The sequence below is a fragment of the Plecotus auritus genome, assembly GCF_963455305.1.
Source record: "Plecotus auritus genome assembly, chromosome: 8".
Taxonomy (NCBI): Eukaryota; Metazoa; Chordata; class Mammalia; order Chiroptera; family Vespertilionidae; genus Plecotus; species Plecotus auritus.
Window position 1 is genome coordinate 21,864,971 of NC_137782.1, and position 10,173 is coordinate 21,875,143.

A 10,173-nucleotide genomic window follows, 5' to 3' on the forward strand; every position below is an offset into this window, starting at 1 on the left:
TATTGACTATACAAGGAATGGTAATAATGTTTTGTCATAGAAACATTGAAACATAAAGGAGACAGAAATATAAATAGAGCTGAGTATTCTAGGAGTCTCATGATATCTGGGAAGTAATAAAAGTACTAACTTCTATAAAACTAATAATTCAAGGAGGTGTAATCTAGGGTAACTTGTAAAAGAAGAGTAAAGGAATGTGTAGCTAAAAATGTAATTGATGCCAAAACCGGTTTGGCTCAGTGGATAGAGCGTCGGCCTGCGGACTGAAGGGTCCCAGGTTCGATTCCGGTCAAGGGCATGTAACTTGGTTGCGGGCACATCCCTAGTAGGAGGTGTGCAAGAGGCAGCTGTTCGATGTTTCTCTCTCATCGATGTTTCTAACTCTCTATCCCTCTTCCTTCCTCTCTGTAAAAAACCAATAAAATATATTTTAAAAAAATGTAATTGAGGGAAAAATGGAATAATAGAAACATAGTTGATTAATCCCAAAGAAGTCAAGGTAGGGAAATAAATGAACATAGGACAAAGTGAAAACTGATGGCAAATAGTAAAATGTTGGATTTAAACCAAATTCTATCAGTAATTTTATTAAATGTATATGGCTAAATTCTGCATTGAAAAGGATTTTTTTTTCTGTAAAAGCATATGTTGCTTATAAAGTATTTACTTTCAATATAAGGGCACAAATAATTTCAAAGCAAAGGGGTGCAATTACTAACCAAAAGATAGCTGAGATAATTACCCTTATAGGAGACAAAGCCTACTTTAAGAAAAAAAGTACTACCAGAGATAAAGATAAACAGTACATAATGATGAAAGGGTCAATTCACCAAGTATAACCACTCTAAATTTATACTTATCTAATTAACATAGTTTAAAAACATTTCAAATAGAAAAATCCACAATCATAATGGGTGACTTTAATATAATTTTATCAGAAGTCAGAGGACAAACTGATTTAAAAAAATCAGTAAGGACAAAGAAGATCTGGTTACTACACTTGACCAAATTTTCATAAATTAGCCTAATTTACTTAATTGAATACTAATTAAATATTAACAGGATACTTTCTAACAGCACACATGGACTATTAAGTAAAATTGATTTTGAGACAGGAATTAAGTTTTACCATATTTAAAGCATTAAAACTATTTAGCACATGTCCTCTGACTAGAGTGGAATTGAGCCATAAATAAGTAACAAAAATAAAAAATTTAGAAATGCTCAAATATTTGAAAATTAAACAATTGATTTCTAAATAATCTATGTGTCAAGGAATGATTTATAGTGAAAATTAGATATTACTTTGGAATGAATTATAATAAAAACAGGACATATAAAAACATTTGGAATGCAGCTAAAGTTGTGGTAAGCAGAAAATTTATAGTCCTGTATCTATATATAAGAAAATAAGAAAAGCTAGAAATTCATGATTCTAGTATTTACCTCAATAAGTTAGAAAAAGAACAAGTTAAACCCAAAGAATATGCAAAAGAGAAAATAATTAAAAATTAATTAAAAAAAACTAGAAAACAAATATGCAAGAGAGAGAAATTTAAAAAGTCAAATCTCTGATAGATAAATAAAATAGACAAATCTCCAGAAAGACTAATTAGATAAAAATTAGAAAAGATACAAATTACAATTTTATATCAGGGAAGGGATATTAATATAGAGTACATAGATATAGAGAATATAATTATAACTTTATGCTAATAGATCAAAAATAGAAGAATAATAAAAATTCCAAGAAAAGCATAATTTATCAGATTGACCCAATAAGAAAGGGACTATCTGCATTGTCACCTGTTGCTAAAAATATTTAAACTGCTGATTTATAATCTTCCAACACATACTAGTACACAAAAAAATCTTCAAGTGTTAATTAGTTTACCAGTGCAATTTTAAAAACATTTATGGAAGAAATAATACCAATATTATACAAATACTTCAAAAAATAGAAATTGAAGAGTAAGGGTACTATGAGGTTAATAAACTTTGACAAGAACATTATACAAAAAGGAAACGTTGGGCCAATTTTTCTATACAGGTTAAAAAGTTCTAAAAAGAATATGAGCAAATCACACCAACTAATGTCTAAAGACAGTAATACACCTAGACAAAGTTGTATTTATTCCAGAAATGCAAGATTGGTTTAATATTTTAAAACATCATATTATTTATCATACTAATGGTATAAAAAAGAAAAAAATGTAATCATCTCAAGATGCAGTAAAAGCATCCAGAAAGTTCAACTCCTAATCATTATAAAAACTGTCAGCAATGTAAGAATAAAAGCAAATTTATAAAAGCTGATGAGTAAAATCTATAAAAAATCCAACAGCAAACATCACATAATACTTAATGGCAATATATTGAAATTTGTAATAAGCTGAGGATGGCCACTCTTCCATTTCTAGTTAGAATTGTAATGGAGGTCCTATCGAATGCAATAAGTCAAGTAAAAGAGATAAAAGGCACAAAGATTGAATAGAAATAAATAAAACTATCATTATTTGTTGACATGATATGCATGAAAATTCAAAACTATACAGATATACTAAAAAAATTAATAAGTGAATTTTGCATGACCACTGAGTTAAAAGTCAATGTCAAGAATCAATTATATATCTGTTACAATGAACAAACAAATAGAAAATAAAAGAAATTAAGTGCTGTAGTCTACAATGATATCAAAACACTCAAATACCTGGTAATGAATAAAAAGCTGTACAAGATCCATGCACAGGAAACTGTAAATAAACTGAGGGGTATAACATGTTCATACATTGGAAGATTCATTTCTTTCCCTCAAATCATCTGGGTTTAATTCAATCCCATTAAAAATACCAGGTTTTGTATGCATGTTTACAGGGTGTGTGTGTATGTATATGTGTGTATGCATGCAGAAATGACCAACTGATTCTATTATTTATTTGGAAATATTGAAGGCCCAGAATTGCCAAGATAATTTTGAAAAGGAGCAAGGTTGGAAGACTTACACTCTCAATATCAAGATTTATTTTAAAGCTACAGTAAGTAAGGCAGTGTGGTATTGGCACAAGACAAAATAGATATGGAACAAATAGATATCCAGAAATAGATCCAAACACACGTGTCTACTTGATTGATGACAGTTGTGACACTGCACTGCAGTGCAGAAAGGATACCCCTTCAATACGGGGCCACTTGGATATTCATATGAAAAAAAAATCTGAAGTTGTATCACACATAAAACACAAAAATCAATTCCAGATGCTCTATAGTTCTAAATGTAAAAGGTAAAAACCATGGAACTTTGTAATATGTACTCAAGAATATTTTCATGACCTTAGAGGAAGCCAACATTTCTTACAGAAGATACAACATGACTCATTATAGGGAAGACTGTTAAATTGATCATTATTAAAATTAAGAATGTGTGGTTATCAAAATGGACCATCAAGAGTGTGAAAATGCAAGCAAAAGGGTAGAAGACATTTAAAGTACACATATTCTACGAGGATTCTTAGCCAGAGCATAGAAAGCATTTTGACAAACCAGTGAGAGAAAAAAAACCACACAGAAAACCCAATAGGAAATCAGTATTAAACTTGAACAAGTCTTTCACAGGAGATGATATCCAAGTAGCCAATAAGCATATTAAAAGATGTTTAACCTCATTATTCATTAATAAAATGCAAATTTGAATCACTGTAAGTATCTATAGACTACCACCAATAGCTAAAATGAGAAAGACAGACAATACCAAATGCTGATGAAGATGTAGAATATTTGAAACCCCCATACTCGTACTATATTCAATGAATTTCCCAGCTACAATGCTAAGTGAAAAAAGGAAGAAACAAAGAGATACATACTGAGTGCTTGTTTTCATATAAAGTATTAAAACAGGTAAAACTAACTGTTGGTGGAAGATGTAAAAATTGTTGTTAATTATTACAGAAGCTACATTCTGTTTCTTGATCTGCATAGTGATGACATGGGTTTATGAAAAGTTATTATATTTGTACACATTTCTATATGCTTGTTATTCTGTATTACATGTTTATTTAAAATAGTTATTTCTAGGTAAAGACTTGAGGGGGGAAACTCTTCAGCTCTAAAAGGCTGAGATCTTTGCCTGGTAAATGTAGCCCAGGGGACATTCATCAGTGTGTCTGGGAGGGGCAGTTCTCACCCCCAGACCTGCTGCCAACACTTTTCCATGATAATAAAACCCATCTGACTCATAAAATTTTGAATGCAACATCCTTGGAGGTTTGACAAGTCCTGACTGCCTGGCTCTCCCAAGGCAATAGCACCACTTGGGAGTGTGACAGAGAAACGAGGAGGCAGGAGGTGGAGAATTCTGCCTGTCAGTCTAGACCAGTGTTTTCACAACTTGAATGTGCAAAGCAATCACCTCTAGGGTTTGTTACAACATAGGTGTCTGGACCCCACTTCCAAAATTTCTGATTCAGTAGGTGCTATGGACTGAATGTTTATGTCTTTCCAAAATTCATATGGAGAAACCTAACTCCCAATGTGATGATATTCAGATATGGGACCTTTAGAAGGTAATTAGGTCATGATAATGGAACCCCCCCTGGATGGGATTAGTGCCCTTATAATAAGAGCAAGAGAGCTTTCTCTCCCTCTCTCTCTGCTCTCCACAGAGTGAGGACACAATGAGAAGATGGCCACTTGCAAACCAGGAAGAGAGCTCTCACCAGACACCAGATCTATGGATGCCTCCAGACCTGTAAGTAATAAATTTCAGTACTTTAAGCCAGCCAGTCTATAGTATTCTGCTATAGCAGCCTGAATTGACTGAGACAGTAGATATGAGGTGGTACCCACCCCCCAATTTTGCATTTGTGATGCTAATACTAACGCGGCTGGTCTAGACACCACACTTTGAGAACCACAAAGTATCAGTGAGAAATTTATAGGGATATCACCGTATTTCTGGTGGTAGAAGCTGGATCATAGAGCACAGATATCAAACCATGAAGCCTGAATTTCATTGTTTCACAAGTTATCCACTTGGACTCTCCTTGCCCCAGAGCTGGATTTCATGAGTTAGTTACATGAATTTTTATAAGGGAATTCAATTACAGTTTGTCAATGCCTTGTTCTTACACATGGCAAGTCAAAATGAGCAGAGGAGTCTTGCTTAAGTGAACTGCCCTCCCCACACATGATCTCATTAGGAATTTGGCATTTGAATAGTTCGGCTAGTAAACCCATCTGGATATGTGACGTAGTCTTTGTCTCTGGTGATGACTGGCACCTGTAGTTAAATGATTGTGACCTGATTTCTATTTCTGTTAGAAAAACTGACTTTATATGTGGCATCAGCACCAGGCTTTGGGATAGGGGTGCAGTGGAAATGGTCAAGGAACAAAGAGGCATCAGATACAGATGCCTGCTTCCTGTTTACTGTGCAGTACATCGTGTGTCTCAAGAAGACCAGCCGAGTCTGTTACATTTTCCACCCCCAAATGACTTTTGCTTTGCGTGTGTATTTCAAAGGCTTAGAATTGTTGCAGAACAGTGTCCCCACCACAGGGCGAGTTTACATTCAAAAGGACATGGGACTTTCCATATCTTCAGCTCACTCATCTCTCCTCTCTTGGGATTGATCTGCCATGAGCCATCCCGAGCTAAAAAGGCCAGCCATAGTGGCAGCATCTCTTTGGCCTGGTCACTGCCATTACCTTGGACACCCTAGGTCTGTTTAGCTTAGGCAGTATTGCCAGCTAAAAAGAGTTGCTTCTCCTCTATTCCCACTTCCTCTCACAGTCACCATCAGGGTCGCCTTTCCCATGGTCCTGCTCTGGATTGGCTCTCATTAGTTAAGATCACCCACCTTGAGGTGGGTAGCAGAACTCTTGGTGCCCTGCCCCATCCTCAGCCTTTCAGAGTGCTCTCACTAACTTCAAACTGCTGGCACCTCTGCGCCTAAGGGCTCCCCCTAGAACCCTGAAAAGTTGTTCTGTTTTTTGCACAGCAGACCAGATGGTCCAGGAGGAGCCCCCAATCAAGGACTGTCAAGCATTGGCGTATAAATGTCTCAGATCATTTGCTCCTAGGGTGAAATAATGTACACTATTTCCCCGAATTTCCCCATGGTAGTTGGCTTAAAAACACATTTCTTGGCTTTCTTTCAAGCAGTAGTGTATTCAGCTGCTAAATTTATTGAGTGCCAACTGTTTGCCAGGCACTGTGTTAGACTCAGGATATAAATGATGAGTGAAACAGACATGGTTCTTGTAGTCTAGCGGGAGAAACAGACCATAAATTATCACACAAAATATATGTAATTCCAAAATTGCTAATTCCAAAAGTGCTATCAGGACTTAAGGTGTATGATAGAGTAACTAAATGACTACATGATGCAGTGGTAAGGAAGATCCCACTGAGGAGGTGATATTGAACCTGAAGCCTGAAGAATGAGAAAGGGTTAGTGTGTGATGAGCTGGGGGAACAGAATGTGCAAAGGCATTAGAGAGGAGAGAACCTAGGAATGGAAGAAGAGCTGACAGAAGAAGCGGGTAGAGTGGTACTCAGTTAAGTTGGAAAGGCAGGTAGGGACCAGGGGTCATTCATGGGCATGTAGAGCACCTAGGTGAGACAGCATGTGTGTGTATGTGCATATGTGTGTTTGCATGCATGTGAGCACCTGCAGCACTTGTGTGTGCTATGTCTCTTGTGTTTGTGTTCACCTGATGGTAAGTTAGTGAAGGGGATATATTTGACCTTTCCTGTGTATTCATCCATGTGACTGTACCTCTGTGTGCACTTGTATGTATATAAGGGCCTTTGTATTCATGCTAATGAATACAGTTTTTTATATTCATATATTTTTACCATGGTGATGTCTGGGTAGGTGGGTCTAATTATGAGTGTATTTGAGAAAATATAGGGATGAATGTGTCTTTGTGCAAGGAAGCTTTAAGCACCAGTGTGTATATTTGTGTGTGAATATATTGGTAGTCTGTTGCTGTACATGAATTTGTTACTAACTGCCTGTGCATGTTTTATGAGTGTGTGATTGTGTGGGTGTCTGTGTTCCTATGTAGTCTTGTCCTCATCCAGACCACAGCATATTGGAATTTTTATAACCTACATTTGTTAGCAAGATTCAAACTTTCTCTGCAGTTACAATTACAGATGGTTTTATTTTATATTTTCCATATTCCTGGCCTTTTAAAATCTGAATTCTAAGTATCTTATATGCATATGTGGGTGTGGGTTTACATCTCTTGGTTTCAGTAAGTCAGCTCCACTAAGGCCCAAATCATTACCCTGTCTTTATGAAGTTAATGTCTCTATTCAGAAATGAATTTCAGACCTGCAGTAGAGTGGTTACCATAGGCAGCTTTCTTTCTCAGTTAATTGCCAAGTTGTAAGATGATCCAGCAGCTCCAGTGTCAATGAACCCAATACAATGGGTTCGCCCCTGAGCCCCATGGTTGTTCTTACAGATTGATGTTGTCAGAGAAGTAGAGACAGTTGCTCCTAGGGGGAAAAAGTGAGCAGTCGGAGCCTGGGCTCTTCCTTCCTCAGGAAGCAACGGGGCCCAGTCCTCTGAGTGGATGTTCCTTCAGCCTCCTGTTGCTGGAAACACATGGAAAAATATTCCTGCATTGCCATGGAACACAGGCTGTGACATGTCTCCTCTCCATGCAGCTGCTCACATTTGATGCCCTGTTTGCTCTTCCAGCTAGAATTGTAGAGTGTGACGAACCTTGTAAAGATCATCCACTCCCATCTACACTACAAATTCCTGTCTCATAATTATTCATTCAGCTTCTCCTTCCACCCATCTGTAGGAGGTTTATTATATTGGTCGCCCTAATTAATGGCCTCACTGTTGATGCCCTTTTTACCCTAACTTTACAGATCCCTCCCACCCTGTCTCTGGGCTCAGCCCTGGGACTTGCTTTGGACAATGATATGTCAGCAAACTTGATGCAAGAAGAAGTGTGAAAGAGCACATGTGAGTTTTAACTTCCTCTGTACTGTTTTCCTGTAATCACCTTAAGAATAAGCCCTGAAACCAATATGAAGTAATATTGAATGTCAACTGTAATGAAAAAGTAAAAGCGAAAAATGAAAATAAAATAAAACAACATGAAAGACCCCAATGGTAATCAGATAAATACAAATTAAGAAAATAGTGAACTACAATTTCACTTTTAACAGATGGAAGAATATATTAGTCTTGTACATATATCCACATAACTACTTTGAGAAACAATTTGGCAACTTTAGTAAAATTCAGTGTGGGTATCCTATCTAATAAAGGAGAAACATGCAAATTGACTGTACCTCTGCTATGCCCACAAGCCACGCCCAAAAGCCAATCAGGAGCGAGTATGCAATTAACCCAACAAATACATTGGTGGCCATGGAGCTGGAGCAAGCAGGAGGCTTGGGTTGCCCCTGGTGATGGAGGAAGCCAAGCTTTCCACCAACCCTGGCCTGCCCTGGCCTCTGCTCAAGGCTACAAAGTTTCAATTATAGAAGATAAATAAATCCCAGATACCAGGGCCTCCACTTGGGTGGCCGGGGGGTATGGCTGGCCTGCAAACCCTTGCCCAGGATGCCTCACACCCCAAGGGAACCCCCACCCTGATCTGGGACACCCTTCAGGGCAAACCAGCCAGCCCCCACCCGTGCACCAGGCCTCTATCCTATCTAATAAAAGAGTAATATGCAAATTGACCATCACTCCAGCACACAAGATGGCTGCCCCCATGTGGTCAAAGATGGCTTCCCCCAGGGACACAAGATGGTCACAACAAGATGGCCAGCAGGGGAGAGCAGTTTGGAGGGACCAGGCCTGCAAGGGAGGGCAGTTGGGGGCAATCAAGCCTTTAGGGGAGGGCAGTTGGGGGCAATCAAGCCTGCAGGGGAGGGCAGTTAGGGGTGACCAGGCTGGCATAGGAGGGAAGTTAGGGGCAACTGGGCCTGCAGGGAAGGGCAGTTGGGGGGGACCCAGGCCTGCAGGGGAGGGCAGTTGGGAGGACCAGGCCTTTAGGGGAGGGGAGTTAGGGGTGACCAGGCTGGCAGGGGAGCAGTTAGGCATCTATCAGGCTGTCAGGGGAGTGGTTAGGGGGTGATCAGGCTGGCAGGCAGAAGCAGTTTTGGTCAATCAAGAAGGCAGGCAGGCAAGCAGTTGGGAGCCAGCAGTCCTGGATTGTGAGAGGGATGTCTGACTGCCCGTTTAGGCCTGATCCTGGTAGGATCAGGCTTAAATGGTCAGTCGGACATCCCTAATGGGGTCCCAGATTGGAGAGGGTGCAGGCTGGGCTGAGGGACACACCCGCCGTGCATGCACTGGGCCTCTAGTGTACTATATCAGCTATTTTCACCTGGTGTGCTGCAAGAATTTTTAAAATATGCAATATCTGACTATGCAGTCAGAGGCACTGATCTCTTTTCCCTTAGATTCGCAAATTTAAAAAAAATGACAACTAACACAACAATAGCCATCTGGTGTGAAGGAATCAAAACTATACCTTTTTTTTTTTTTTGTCAGATCCGCAAAAAATAATATATTTTTTGGTGTGCCACAGAATTTTAGTAATTGCTTTATGTGTGCCATGAGATAAAAAGGTTAGAAAATCACTGCCTTATATGATTCTGGGTGTCACATGGCAAAATTCTTCTCAGTGGGAATAAGAGGACATGAACCAGAATGTTCACTGTGGTAGTTTGTACTAGTGAATAGAAAAACTGTGATTTATTTATAAAATGAATGCTGAAAGCAATGAAAATGAATGATCTGGGGCGGGGGGAAGCCCACGCTAGCCTGCCTGAGAATATGAGACCACATGGAGCCAAGATGTGTTGCCCCAGCCAAGGCCATCATAGACTAGCCATTGTTCACCAAACATACAGGCTGAGGATAGACACATGGAATGAGCCCAGTTAAGATCAACTCAGTCGAGCCCAGATGAGCAGAACCACTCAGTCAACCCACAGACTCCTGAGAAAAAAATAAATGATGGTTGTTTTAAGCCACTCAGTTTAGAGATGGTTTATGACACTGTGATAGCTAACTGATAAAACCTCCAATGGTAGGGTGCTTATTGCCAGTGGAGGACGTCCATTCATTGTGTGTCAACTTCCTATAACTTCTGACTCTGTCCTGTGGGTGTCAGTGGAATAAGCCCATTT

The 10,173-nt window shown here is 38.9% G+C and overlaps 1 long non-coding RNA gene across 1 annotated transcript in view; it reads left to right on the top strand.

The window, feature by feature from the left end:
* The window catches only part of LOC308257435, a 147,513-nt gene extending 139,417 nt beyond the window's left edge, over positions 1–8,096 (top strand). Inside the window, exons 3-4 of the long non-coding RNA XR_013961584.1 lie at positions 4,659–4,744; positions 7,891–8,096. This is a non-coding gene — a long non-coding RNA (uncharacterized lncRNA). The remainder of the gene's footprint in view (positions 1–4,658; positions 4,745–7,890) is intronic.
* Positions 8,097–10,173: the final 2,077 nt, after the last annotated feature.